General features: G+C 39.8%; 1 long non-coding RNA gene across 1 annotated transcript in view; it reads left to right on the forward strand.

The window, feature by feature from the left end:
* Window positions 1-14,741, forward strand: part of LOC123385398 — a 72,820-nt gene that overhangs the window by 36,677 nt on the left and 21,402 nt on the right. The window contains exon 2 of the long non-coding RNA XR_006597837.1: window positions 11,249-11,337. This is a non-coding gene — a long non-coding RNA (uncharacterized LOC123385398). The remainder of the gene's footprint in view (window positions 1-11,248; window positions 11,338-14,741) is intronic.

Below are 14,741 nucleotides of genomic sequence, written 5' to 3' on the forward strand. Positions count from 1 at the left end.
TTGACTTTTGCTGACTCCATCTATTTGGTCTTATGTTGCTTAGTTTGCTGTATTTTCTGAAAATCAGTAATTAGATCTACTTCACATTCAGGTTGGGATTTTTAGCAAAGATATTTCTTAGGCGATGAAATACGTATTTCCTATTGTTTGATGTCAGTAAGCATGTCAGGTCTGGTTGCCTTTCTCTTTGTGATCAGTGGGTATATCTTGGGAGGTAAGATAGAAAAAATTGATAATGATGCTAGTATCATAAAGAACTAAGTTTTCAGGAGATGAAAAGCTAAAATAAGATAGGTTTATAAAATCTTTTTAACCCTAAATTTGAATTGGAAAGGTCAGAATAAAATCCTAACATATTTTCTCCTTTGAAAAAATGCATATGTCCTAACTCTGCTTACAAAACAGGCATATAAAAAAAAATAACCAGCTTAGAAGCAATGAGAACCGGTAAGCCCATATTATGGTCTGTAAATATAATTTCTCACTCAACACCAAAACTGTTTTTGGAGAAATATACAGCCTGGATCTGGGGGCAGGAAATGAAGAAAACAAGCCTGGAATTTTCATGCCTTTCCTGTATGGTACCTCAAGATGTACAAAAAGTAGATGAAGGGAAGTTCTTTATGGAAAAATTCCAATAAATGAAAAAGGAATAAACGAATTAGACTATCACCATTTGCAATTCCCAGTGGAATAATGGAAGTAGGTAAAGTACAAAGTCAGTTTCTTTTGTTTCACCTTGCTGATTTTACTAGTTATATTCAAAAGGGAGGGAGTGTAATTTTTGGATCCTCCTTGGGCCAGTCTTGAGAGTGATCTGTGCCTTGTCCAACTCCTCTCCATCTTAGGTACTAAGTGGTTAGGTATAAGGTGAACATTCTTCAGTGATTCCAGAAAGGTACTAGTATCAGTGCTGGTTCAGTCTTCATTCAATGGAGCTGCCCACCCCTTCCTTGCAAACTCTCTTGCCAGCTTATACTGACAAAGAAATTCTATTCCAGGAGGTCTTACCCACTAGGTCTCCTGGTGCTGAGGTTCCATGAGATTCCCACAAGCAATTAGTGACTAATCATCCCAATAGCTAGCCGTGCTACCCAAAGGAGATTTGTCCTATCCCCATAGTTGGACTTTTATTCCTGATCTGTTGACTATTTTCCAGGAAGTTATAGTGACTGGCTGGCCAGATGATCAGCTCATTGTACTAGCTGAGTGTAAAAATGGGCGAATGGTCAAGTAGTGTGCATATCAGGCCTGTTAGCACAGTATTCACTAGGAAAAACTCACAGACATAGGATTGGTGTCTCCGTGTCCTTTTATGCTGATCTGAATCCCAGATTCCCTTTCTTGTGATATGGGGCATTTAAGCTCAAAGATGGAGGAAGCACTGACCCCTCCCTTGTCAACATGACTGGATGCCATTGCAATACAGTGAGGTGTCTCCTAGTTTCTGGTCTGATCCTGCTAATCGGTTTTCAGGTTGCAAGAATCACCAGCCCTCCCACGATGATCAGGGCACTGAGATCCATAGCCCTTTGAGGTGGCTTCCTGATGGCAGGATTTTCCACAAAAGTGTTGAGGATTGTGTTCCAGCCCTGGCCCTGGCATCATCAGAATGAGGAGGGTGTGGGGATCTAAGCAGACCAGAATTGATCACCTGAAGCACAGGGCCCCAAAGATTTCCAGGGAGATTCATAGGAGGCCCAATGCTTTTCTAGAAAACTAGCCTGCAGGGGTTCAGTCTTAAGCATGTTAATCCTTCTTCTCTGGACAACTGGGTTGTTTCTAGGCTTTTGCTATTGGAAATAGTGCAGCAATGGATAATTTTATACTTGCCTCCTTTTCAAAATTTACCATCACATCTTTGAAATTGAGTCCTAGAAGTATTGCTGGGTCAGGAGGCACATGCAAATTTTTTACATATAACTTATTCCCTTCTAAGGGGTTGGGCTATTTCATCAGAATGAATAGATGAGTGTGTATGTGTATTTATTTTATGAGACAGAGGGAAAAAGTAAGTGAGTGGCAGAGAGAGAGAATCCCAGGAGGTGGAGAGTGAGAGAGAGAGAAGTGTGGCTCACCCGAAGCGGGGCACAAGCTCACCTGATGTGGAACTCATGAACTGAGCTGTGAGATCATGACTTCACCGTTAGGTGCTTAATGACTGGGCCACCCAGGCGCCCTCATCAAAATTTAAAAAAAATTCTCTGAGTGATTCTAAGATACAGGCAGCAATGAGAAACACAGATCTAAAATAGATTCCCCCAAATTTATATCACTTGAAAATTACTTGGCCTCTTCCCTTTCTTGGTAAATCTGTAATTAGGTCTTCAGTTAAAAAAATCCATTCAAGACTTTAGCACTACCATTATAGACCCTTAAATCCTAGCCAAATGTACCAGTAATACTGTATATTCAGACAGTGATTTCACTAACATCATCTTATTTGATCCTGACAGTATTTCAGTGATGTAAAGGAAACTGATTTTATCTCCATGTTATAGTTTGGTGCATAGAAAGGAGCCAGATATCTATACTGCAGAGCTTAATCTGAGGTTCATGGATAGGCTTTGGAAAAGGACTTCTGAGCCCCTTAAATGATACGCAGTATTAATGTGGGCATATCGTGGTGGGGGTACTGCAGGGGGATTTGGCCCATAGTTATCAGCAGATTCTCAAAGGGGCCTGTTGCCCCAAACAGGCTAAGTGGAAAGAACACAGAATTTGGAATGAGAAGAAAAATTCTCCTAGTATTTTCTGGCTGAGTGATCGGATTTGCAGGAGGTTTGGCAGGGCTGACTGCTGCTCAGCCGAGCTGGTTGAATTGATGGGGCTGATCTGGCTTTCCCTGTGACCCTGACCAGCACTTTTACTCATTTTAAGGGTGGGAGCAGTATGATCTAAAGGCAGGTTGAGCAAGACAGAAAATAATTCGGGCACTCACTTCTTTGTCCTTTGTGATGTTTAAACATTTTGGATTTAAATGACTTGGGTGGGAAATAGTCTTGTTCTCTGTAGGTTCTACCACTCTCTGCTGTTTTCCAAGGTCAAGAGTCACAGTCCGCTTTAGGTGAGTTTCCACCCACAGTTTCCTCTTCCTGGGGAACTACCTCTCTCAGATCTTCTCATGGTGAACTCTCTCATCTCTGAGATCTCTGCTTCTGACAGGTCAGTCTGGATCAGCACCATTCAAAGAACATATGGTGGGAGTCACAAATGTGACCCACATACATAATTTTACATTAAAAACAAAAAGAACCAAGTGAAATTGATTTTAATAATTGATTTTATCCAATATGACTGAAATGCCATTTCAACTTGTAATCAACATAAAAATGATGATCAGGATATTTGATATTTTATATTTTTTTGTACTAAGTCTTTGAAATCCAGTGTGTATTTTATCTCAGTGTTCTCTAGCCATATTTCAAAAGCTCAGTAGACACATGGAGGGGTAGTGGCTATCATAGCAGACAATCCTGGGAAAAGTGCCTCCCACCCCCACTCAAAAGGCCTGTTTTATTGCTTTCATAGTACATATGATAATCCAAAACTGTGTTATCAATTTGTTCTTTATGAGCTTACTGGTGGTCTTTCCTCACAGAATGTGTGACCTCCACGAAGGCAAGGATTTTATACAATTCACTGCTAAATCCTTTGTCATCGATATTCCATAAATACTTCTTAAACTGATGAATGAGTAAATGCTTACTAGAGAGATAAGTGAATGAATAAGTCATTGAAAAAATGGATGAAACTGCCTGGTCTCTAGAGGCATTTGAATGTGTGACTCCTGCCTTAGCCATTCACTCGACTTTTCTGAGCATCTATAAAATGGGGGTAATTTTATCAACTTCATAGGGTTGTAAGAATTAAATAATGGTGCGAAATTGTTTCATAAACCATAAGGTCCTATGTAAATGAAGCTGTTAAGTGACCTGCCCAAATGTATATAATTAGTATTTTTATGTAAGGAGTGTGTAAGAGCAGGGCTTTGAAATCATGGAGTCCTGGCTCTGCCATTTACCACTCACCTGTCAACAGACATCCTAAATGATTTTTATTAAACAAGTTTGGGACACACTAGTTAGGAAATTACTTTTCTATCAGGGTTATCTCTGATTCTTTTTAAGACATGGTTACCCTGTTAAGCCCATGCCTCCGGGTTAGTGTCTTTGCACGGCTTTAGAAAGATTGGTGAGCCTCCATGAGAAAGCTGATAACAACTAGATCAGTAGTATCACCTTGGTGATCAGTGGGATCACAGATATTACTGCCAACTCTATCACATGAAGGCCAGTGTCACCTCTGGTATCCATTACCTGATCATGGTGTACTTTTCAGACCAGAAACCTAAACCAAGACAGAGAACCTTAGGAATGAGCAGCAGCCTCTCTCCCTTAGAAAGGTAGTCATCAAAAAGAGGGACCCTGGTGGTGGCCACGAAGAAGGCACCTGCCACCTGATGCTAGGCTCTCAAATAGAAAGTCCGGGTCCAAAATAAAGAGACCTTGTGAGCTGTGCTAGTCCTTTTGGGATGGAGTATACAAATATCAAGGCATCCTGCAAATGGGTGCCAGGTGGCTATAATACAAATAAGATCTTTACTCTTTCAGATGAATTTTAAAAATATTTATTGCCCTTTTCTAATTTCCTTTGAGTATTCTTTAATATTTAGTAAATATTTATTATTTGAAAGTGTCCCCATTTCCTACCTAAAACATACAATCCTCAACTTACAATAAGAGATTTGTAATACCTTCTTTTTATCTTTTTTTCTTCTATTTATCCAGTTGGCAAATATCTAAAGTCAACTTACTGTGTTGGTAAGGATGTAGGAATTAGATACTCTTATAGATTGTTGATAAGAGTAGAAATTGCTACAAGCCCTTCACTGGGTTGTGAGGGAGTGTGCAATTCCGCAATAGACATAAATATTACAAGTGAATTTATCCTTGGATCAATTATATATGGAATATATATGGAAAATATATTAATGTTGGTCAGCCATAAAAAAAGAATGAAATTCTGGTATAGCTACAATATGGATGAACTTTGTCTCAGTGAAATAGGTGAAATAAGCCGTAAGTAGCTTGTAAATAAATGGCTAGGTGAAAGAACCCGGAAAAAAAGGACAAATATTATATGCTCCCATTTATATGAGGTACTTAGAGTAGTCAAATACATAAAGACAGAAAGTAGAATAGTGGTTGCTAGGGCCTGGTCAGGAGGGATAAATGCGGAGTTATTGTTAAATGGGTACAGAGTTTCAGTTTGGGATGATGAAACAGTCTGGAGATGGATTGTGGTGATGGTGTTTGCACAATAATATGCTACTGTATTTAATGCTATTGAATTGCGTACTTAGAATGTAAATTTGTTCTATCATAAAAATATCATATGTGTAAGGATATTTATTGTAGTATAGTATTGATAACGGTATTGTTTACAATAGCAAGGTTGGAAGCAACCTAAATATCCAACAGCAGAGGACTGTTACATATAACTCACTGGTATAGTCATATAAAGAAATATTCTGCAGTCATTATAAAATTTTATACACTGACCTGTATACTAGATATTGTTTGTTTTCTTCTCCAAATTCACTGTTGACCTTCTCTGCCCTGTTTTATTCCTTGGAAGGCTACCCTTTATGGAATGAATCAATTGGTCTCCACTGCTTTCTGGCTTCCTTCGGTTAAGGCGAGAGGGAAACACCAACAGGAGTTAGTTCCTTGGCTGTCTCTCCCCTAGGCCTCAGATTGGCAATGACAGTGCTCCCCTCCCAAAGGCCACAGCTCCTATTTGGCACAGTTCTGGCAATATTGTTCCCCACCCAAGCCTAGCGATAGAGGTAGCTCAGGGGGACTTCACCACCCCGTGTTGGTGTGTGGGGATGTTTTACTGAGGTCTAGAGTTAGTGTTGACATACAAACACTGACAATGATGTGTTGTAAATCCCCTGGACCACTGTACAAAGAGAGGTCCAAAGGCTTAGGAAGAGAGAAATGTTTCAAATTATTGTTTATGTGCAAATCGCTATGCCACCTGCTAATCCTATACCATAGAAGGTTTGAAGGATGGATGCTCATTTCCTAAGACGTTAGAAAATACATTGTTAGTGAAAAGAGCACCAGCATCTTTGAGAAGTCCTGTGGTGGCTATTCTCTCTAGCCTGGAGGTGAGGGAAGGAAATGCTGCAATTGGGTTTCAATGGGAATAATGGAATCCTGGAGTGGTGGAGGCCAAGTGACAGCAAGGGACAAGGAATGCATTACTACAATGAGCCATGAGGGCTTCTGAGTGGAAATCAGAGATTTTGATCTGTAGGGGTCTGTGATTGGTCGCTACTTGACCATAGGGCTCTTAGGAATGAAATAGACTTCTAAGGTTGCTTGAAGTAGTAGCTTGACCTGATAAGCAGAAAGAATTCTAGGGAAGGTGGGCAGAAATCTGACCTGGTGTGTTCAGTTTCCATATATAAGACAGTGCACTGGTGTAGAGCCCGTTGATTGAGGAAGAGATAAGACCTATTAAAGAAGGACTCTGTAGTGTGGCCACAAACCTTCCTTGGAGGAACCTGTAGTCATTTACCTGTGGCTATATGATACAATAAAATATATATACCCAGACCTCCCTGGACTTACCAGATACTGGCTCAAATATGATACTAATTTCTGGAGAACCAAAATGCCATTATAGGTTCCTTTATTGAGAAAGGACTTACAGAGTTTAGGTAATAGATAAAGTCTTGTTCCAAGCCCATGGCAAAGTGGATCCAGTGGGCTCCCGGACCCATCTGTGCTCATTTCCCTTGTGCCAGGTGGTAGAGTGATAACAGATATACTCTGCAAATTGACTAACCCTCATATTGGCTCCCTGACCCATGAAGTGGCATTACGTAGTTAAATAGAAGCCCTTGGTACTGCCCCCATCTGATCTCCAACCCAAAATGCTAAACAAAAAGCAACACCACATCTCTGGGGGAATTACAGACTTTACTGGTTACTCAAAGACTTAGAATGGGTAATTCCTATCCTGTCTCCATTTAACTTACCTGTTTGGACAATGCAAAACCCGGACGGTCTTGAACAATGTAGATTATTTCAAATTTATTCTGGACTAGTGTCAAGCTTAGCTAAAGATCTGGATATAGCATCTTACTGGCACAAATCACAGACCTTTACTAGTGTTCTGCTATTGATTTACCATAGACTTTTCTGGTCACTGCTATCAGCAAAGGTAACAAAAGCAGTTTGCCTTCATGAAGCAGGGAGATTAATATCTTTACCATTTTACCTAAGGACTATGTCAACTCTATTTTTGTTACAACATAGTCCAGTGGGAGCTTAATCATCTGGATATCTCACAGAGTGGCATACTCTTCTGTATTAATAAAGTTATATTAACTGGACCTGATGAGTGAGAAGTAGCCAGGACCCTACTTGCCATGGTAAAAAGTATGCATGCCAGAGGATGGGAAATAAACACAGAAAGGGTTTTGACCATGGTGGGGGATGTTTCTATGGAAATCCAGGAAACTTGGGCATATTTTGATAGCCCCCCTGAAAGCAGAGAGAAGTTGCTTCACTTTGATCTTGTACCATGAAGAAAGAGGCACAATGCTTGGTAGGCCTCTTCTGATTTGGGAGGCAATGTATACTACATTTGGGCATGATGCTCTGATCCATATCCTGGGTCAATTGTGGGTGATGCCCAGTGAAAAGACTCTAGCAAGTCAAGGCAGGCAGTGGTACAAAATGCTCTGCCACTTATAATCTGGCAGACCCAGTGGCCTTGAATGTGTCTATGGCAGACAGAGATGCTTGATGGAGCCTCTGGTAAGACCCAGTAAAAGAAGCACCACCCAGACTCCTAGGATTTCAGAATAAGATCATGTTCTCTTCTCCTGACAAACTGTTCCCTCTTTGAAAAGCAGCTCCTGAATTATTACTAGGTCCTGGTAATGACTGAATGAATGTCTGATTATGGCATACAAATCAACTCTGTCCTGAAGGACCCATCATGATATGGATATTTTCTGACCCACAAAATCATAAACTTGGATACATGCAGCAGCATTCCAACGTTACATGGAAACGGAATACCCAAGACCAGGCTGAGGAGATCTGGCAGGCACAAGTAAGCTGCATGATCAGGCAGCTCAGACTCCCCTGGTGCCTGGGATGATGTGTTGCTATATCTTATTCAACTTATACTAGAGGCAACATGGGGATTCCCTATAAATAGTTAACATAAGGAAAAGGCACAGGCCTGCTTTACTTATGGGCCTATATGTTGTACTGGCACCAGAAAATGCAGATGGCCACTGAATTTCAGCCTTACTTACAGGTGGCCCAAAAAGTGTGGTGAAGGGAAGTTTCCCCAATGGATAGATCACCCGATGGACATTTGGTTGTCCACTTGCATGAAAGGAGAAATGGTCTGATGTATGGATCAATCCTAATTGACAGGCAGTAACTAACGCAGTGATCTTCTTATTGGGGAAAGAACAAGACAGGAAAGGACAGAACAAAGAAATATGGTGGGGGAGAGGTATGGAGACTGAACGGGCACAGAATGGGAAAATATTTTTGACCCATGTGAACATTCGCCAAATTCATGCATTACAGAGGAGTTTCTCAGTAATTGCGGGACAAAATGATCTTTACGGTGCATATCAGTTAGCCTCTCTCAGCAGAGTTCCTTGCTAACGGGACATTGCACAATACGTCCTTAACATCAGGGATTTCCCCTCACCCAGGTGATCTGGCTGTCAACAGATTTTGAATGCTCAATGCTCAAGTTTGCCTATTCTGGACATTTAATATAAAGTGAATCATACAATATATGGTCTTCTGTGTCTGCCTTACTTTACTTAGAATAATACTTTCAGGTTCATCTGTGTTGTAGCATATATCAGTACCTCATTCCTCTTTATGGCTGAATATTCCATGGCATGGATATACCACATTTTGTTTATTAGTTTATCAATTGATGGATATTAGAATTGTTTCTACTTTTTAGCCACTATGAATAACGCTGCTATAAACATTCATGTACATGTTTTTGTGTGGATGTATGGTTTTTGGTTTTTTGGTTTTTGGTTTTTTTTGGTTATATATGTAGGAGAGAAATAGCTGGGATATAGTAATTCTTTGACCTTTTGATGAACTTCCAAACTGTTTTCCACAGTCCTACACAATTTTATATTTATACCAGTAACGTATAAGAGTTCAATTTTCTCCACATACTTGTCAATTCTTGTTTATTTATTTTATCATAACTATCTCAGCAGGTATGAAGTGCTAACTCATTCTGGCTTTGATTTGAATTTCTCTAATGACTAATGTTAAGCATTTTTTTTTAAATGTGCTATTGACCATTTGTATATCTTCTTTGGAGAACTGTCTATTCAAATCCTTTGCCCACTTTTTAATGGAGTTATTTGTCTTTTTGCTGTTGCATCATTAGGGCTCTATGTATTCTAGATAGACCCTCTCAGATATGTGATTTATAAATTTTGTCTCCCCATTCTCTCTGTTGCCTTTCCACTTTGTTTATGGTGACTTTTGACACACAAAAGTTTTAAATTTTGATGAAGTTCAGTTTATCTATTTTTTCTTTGGTTTCTTGTGCTTTTGGTATTATTCTAAGAAACTGATGCCTACTCCAAAGTCACAGAGATTTATGCCAATGCTTTCTTCTAAGATTTTATAGTTTTAGTTCTCATGTTTAGGTCTTGGTTCCATTTTGAGTTAGGTTTTTTTTTATGTTTATTTTTGAGAGAGAAGAGAGTATGAGTGGGGGAGGAGCAGAGAGAGAGAGAGACAGAGGATCCAAAGTGGGCTCTGTGCTGACAGCAGAGAGCCTGATGAGGGCTCAAACTCATGAACTGGGAGATCATGACCTGAGCCGAAGTTGGATGCTTAACCACCTGAGCTTCCCAAGCACCCTTTGAGTTGTTGTATATGGTGTGAGTTAGGGGTCCAAATTCATTTTTTCCACGTAGATACCTAGTTGTCCCAGGACCATATGTTGAAAAGGCAGTTCTTTCCCAATTCAAAGGTCTTGGTACCTTTGTTGAAAACCAGTAGAATATAAACATATGGGTTTATTTCTGGGCTCAATCTATGCCATTGATCTATAGCTCTACCCTTATCCAAGTAGCACAAAGTCTTGTTTATTGTTGCTTTGTAGTAAGTTTTAAAATCAGGAAATGTGGATGTGCCTGGGTGGCTCAGTCAGTTAAGTGTCCAACTTCAGCTCGGGTCATGATCTCGCAGTTCGTGAGTTCAGGCCCTGCATCAGGCTCTGTGCTGACAGCTCAGCTGGAGCCTACTTCAGATTCTGTGTCTCCCCCTCTCTCTGCCCCTTCCCTGCTTGCACTCAGTCTTTCTCTCTCTCTCAAAAATAAATAAACATTAAAAAAAATTAAAAAAATAAAATCAGGAAATGTGAGTCTTCTAACTTAGCTATTTATTATTCTGTGTGTGTGTGTGTGTGTGTGTGTGTGTGTGCGCGCGCACACGTGTTTTCCTTCCTTGGGTCCTTTGCATTTCCATATGAATTTTAGGATCAGTGTGTCCAATTCCACAAAAAAGACAATTGACATTTTGATAGGAATTGCATTGAGTTTGTAGATCCCCCTACTAATTTAAATGAAGAGCAGTGTAATGGCTAAAGTTTAATGATTTTGAAATATGACTGAAGGGGGTGCCTGGGTAGCTCATTCGGTTAAGAGTCTGACTTCCGTTCTGGTCATGATCTCGCAGTTGATAGGTTTGAGCCCCACGTTGGGCTCTGTGCCGACAGCTCAGAGCCTGGAGCCTGCTTCAGATTCTCTCTCTCTCTCTCTCTCTCTCTCTCTCTCTCTCTCTCTCTCTCTGCCCCTCCCCCACTTGCGTTCTCTGTCTCTCAAAAATGAATAAACATTAAAAAAAAAAAAAAAAGAAATGTGACTGAATATTACCCTGTGATGGTGTGGTAGCTGATGCGACTTTGTATATTTCCTGTTTTGAGGACACATTTTTCATCTGGACAAAGGACAAAGTAGGTTCTGAGAAGTAACATGAGTGGACAATGCTGGATATTTTCTTTAGATAAATAGATAAATATCTTTAGATATTTTCTTTAGATAAATAGATAAATATTTAGATAAATATCTTCACTTTTCTCCATATTGCTCTGGGCTGAAGGAGGTTGACATTTATGAATTGCATCAACCAACCTCTTGTTTTCTGCCTTTTAGTTGGGTTCAGCCAAAGGGAAGCACCAACAGAAATTTGAAGAATGGGAAGAAAGAAATTAGAATACTCCTTGGGCTTCCTTTCTGTGGAGGTAAATGTTGGCAGTGGCTATCTTTTTCTATCAAAAGCCACAGTCCTATTGGGGCGCCTGGGTGGCTCAGTTGGTTAAGCGTCTGACTTCAGCTCAGGTCATGATCTCACAGTCCGTGAGCTCGAGCCCCGCGTCGGGCTCTGGACTGACAGCTCAGAGCCTGGAGCCTGCTTCGGATTCTGTGTTTCCCTCTCTCTCTGCCCCTCCCCCGCTCATGCTCTGTCTCTCTGTCTCTCAAAAATAAACAAACATTAAAAAAAATAAAAATAAAAGCCACACTCCTTTGGGTCACCCTTTCCTGCAGCAACTGGTCTTTCTGGGTTCTGATAACCAATCCATCTACTTACCTTTTCAGGCCTGAGGAGACTAGTGGCTTCCCACTGTGGTTCTCTCTTCCTTATTGGTTTCACCTAACATCTCCCAAATTGTCATAAATATTACTGGGATTTTTAAAAATGACCTTGCTATTTTCCTTGATTACCTGTTGATAGTGTGCCATATACTTCTTGCCATCCCTGACAATACAAAATGGAAAGACCTAAAAGACATCTTGAATCAAAGAAGCAAAAGAGCTATGTAATGATTTATTTATTTATTTATTTATTTATTTATTTATTTATTTATTTATTTAGTAAAACTCGGGTTAGGGAGAATGTGTCTTCATATTTTCTTAGATATTGTACAGTTGACCCTTGAGCAACATGGGTTTCAACTGTGTAGGTCTACTTATATGTGGATTTCTTTTGGATGAATACAGTACAAGAGATAATTGCCAAAGAGAACTGTGACTTAAAAAAAAAAAAGTTGATTTCTCTGTAAATAACTGGGTGAAGGTAGTCTAGAACTGAGATGGGCTCTATTGCCTGAAACACCCAGGGAGACAGTTTCCTTCTAGACCACGAGCCCCTCACCTTTATGGTATGGCCTTGCCCTCAGTCAGTGGATACATCCACTTTCCAGCAATAGGATGGAGAAGGAGAAGAAGGAGCAGAGAACCTACACCAGGGAAAGTTCCTGGAACCTGCCACATAGCTCATCTGTTTATATCCCTCCTTGTCATACCTAGCTATAAGTAGCCTGGGAAATACAGTTTTTATTTCTGATAGCCATATACTCAAAATTCTAATACTATTTAAGAAGAAGAGAATTGATATTAGAAGTAATTAGCAGTCTTTGTTACATATATGCACTTGAAATAACTCAGGAAGAATATTGAGAAACTAAAAGCTTATGTGGTTCCCCGGGGAGATGGTTGGGAGGTAAGAATGGGGCCAATGAAGAATAAGAGTGACAGGAAGAGTTTTTACTATGTATCTTGTATATTTTGATTTGTGAACCGTGTATGTGTATTTTCTATTTACACACTTACATAGATTAATTAAAATTTCTCTCTAAAGATAAGTAAATGAAAGAAGAAAAATAAAAAACAATGTCTAGTCAGTGTACTTTGGTAAGTACAAAGGAACCATGGACTCCAGTGGACAAATGGCCCCTAGGAATTAGAATGGCCTAATTAGTTTTCTATTGCTGTGTAACAAAAAATAAACTTAGCAGTTCAAAATAAATTTACTATCTCACTGTTTCTGTGTGTCAGAGTATGACATGTTTTTACTGGGTTCTCTGTTCAGGGTATCCTAAGTCTGTAATCAAGATGTTGGATGGCTGTATTATCATCATGAGGAAGTTCACCTAGGGAAAAACCCACTTCCAAGCTTATTTAGATTGTTAGCAGAGTTTATTTCCTTGAAGTTGTTAGCTTCTCTGGTCCTAGCCACATGTCCTCCTCCATCTCAGCAACATATCTTTGTCAAATCTTCCTCATGCTGCTTTGCCCATGTGACCAGCCAGAGAAAACTCTTTGCTCTTAAATGGCTCATGTGATTAGGTTAGGCACACCCAAATCATTTTTCTTTCTTAAAGTCAACTGCGCCAATATAGACCTATAAAATAGAATAGAGGTCTCAGAAATAAACCCTCATGTATGTGGACACATGATTTCCCCCAAGACCACACAATAGGGAAAAGACAACCACTCCAATAAATGGTGCTGGGAAAACTGTCCACATGCAAAAGAATGAAATTGGACCCTTCTCTTCCACCATATACAAACATTAACTCAAAATGGGTTAAAGGTGTAAATGTAAGACCCCAAATTATAGAACTCCTAGAACACAGGAAAAACTTTATGCCATTGGATTTTGCAGTGATTTCTTAGATATGACACAAAAAGTATGGGCAGCAAAAGCTACACACACACACACACACACACACACACACACACACACACACACATTATTATACAAAGCTTAAAAACTTCAATGTGTCACCTCTGGGATGCAGCAAAGGTGGTCATAAGAGGAAAGTATATAGCAATCCAGGCCTTTCTAAAGAAGGAAGAAAGGTCTCAGATACACAACTGAACCTTATACTTTAAAGAACTGGAAAAAGAACAGCATATAAAACCCCAAACCAGCAGAAGACAGGAAATAAGATCAGAGCAGAAATCAATGCTATTAAAACCAAAAAAACCAGAACAGATCAATGGAACCAGAACCTGGTTCTTTGAAAGAATGAACAAAATTGATAAACCCCTAAGCAGTTTGATCAAAAAGAAAAAGGAAATTACCCAAATACATAAAATCAAGAATGAAAGAGAAGAGATCACAACCAATACAGCAGAAATAAAAACAATAATAGAATATTATGAGCAATTACATGCCAATAAAATGGGCAATCTTGAAGAAATGGACAAATTCCTAGAAACATATAAACTACCAAAACTGAAACAGGAAGAAATACAAAACTTGAACAGACCCATAACCGGTAAAGAAATCGAATTAAAGTAATAAAAAATCTTCCAAAAAACAAGAGTCCAGGGTCAGATGGCTTTCAGGGGAATTCTACCAAACATTTAAAGAAGAGTTAACTCCCATTCTCTTGAATCTGTACCAAAAAATAGAAATGGAAGGAAAACTTCCAAACTCTTTCTATGAAGCCAGCATTACCTTGATTCCAAAACCAGAGACCCCACTAAAAAGGAGAACTATAGGGGAGCCTGGGTGGCGCAGTCGGTTAAGCGTCCGACTTCAGCCAGGTCACGATCTCGTGGTCCGTGAGTTCGAGCCCCGCGTCAGGCTCTGGGCTGATGGCTCAGAGCCTGGAGCCTGTTTCCGATTCTGTGTCTCCCTCTCTCTCTGCCCCTCCCCCGTTCATACTCTGTCTCTCTCTGTCCCAAAAATAAATAAACGTTGAAAAAAAAAAAGGAGAACTATAACCGATTTCCCTGATGAATATGGATGCAAAGAGTCTCAACAAGATATTAACCAACTGGATCCAACAATACATGAAAAGAAAATATTCACCACGACTAAGTGGGATTTATACCTGGGATGCAGGGCTGGTTC

The sequence above is a fragment of the Felis catus genome, chromosome B2, assembly GCF_018350175.1.
Source record: "Felis catus isolate Fca126 chromosome B2, F.catus_Fca126_mat1.0, whole genome shotgun sequence".
Taxonomy (NCBI): domain Eukaryota; kingdom Metazoa; phylum Chordata; class Mammalia; order Carnivora; family Felidae; genus Felis; species Felis catus.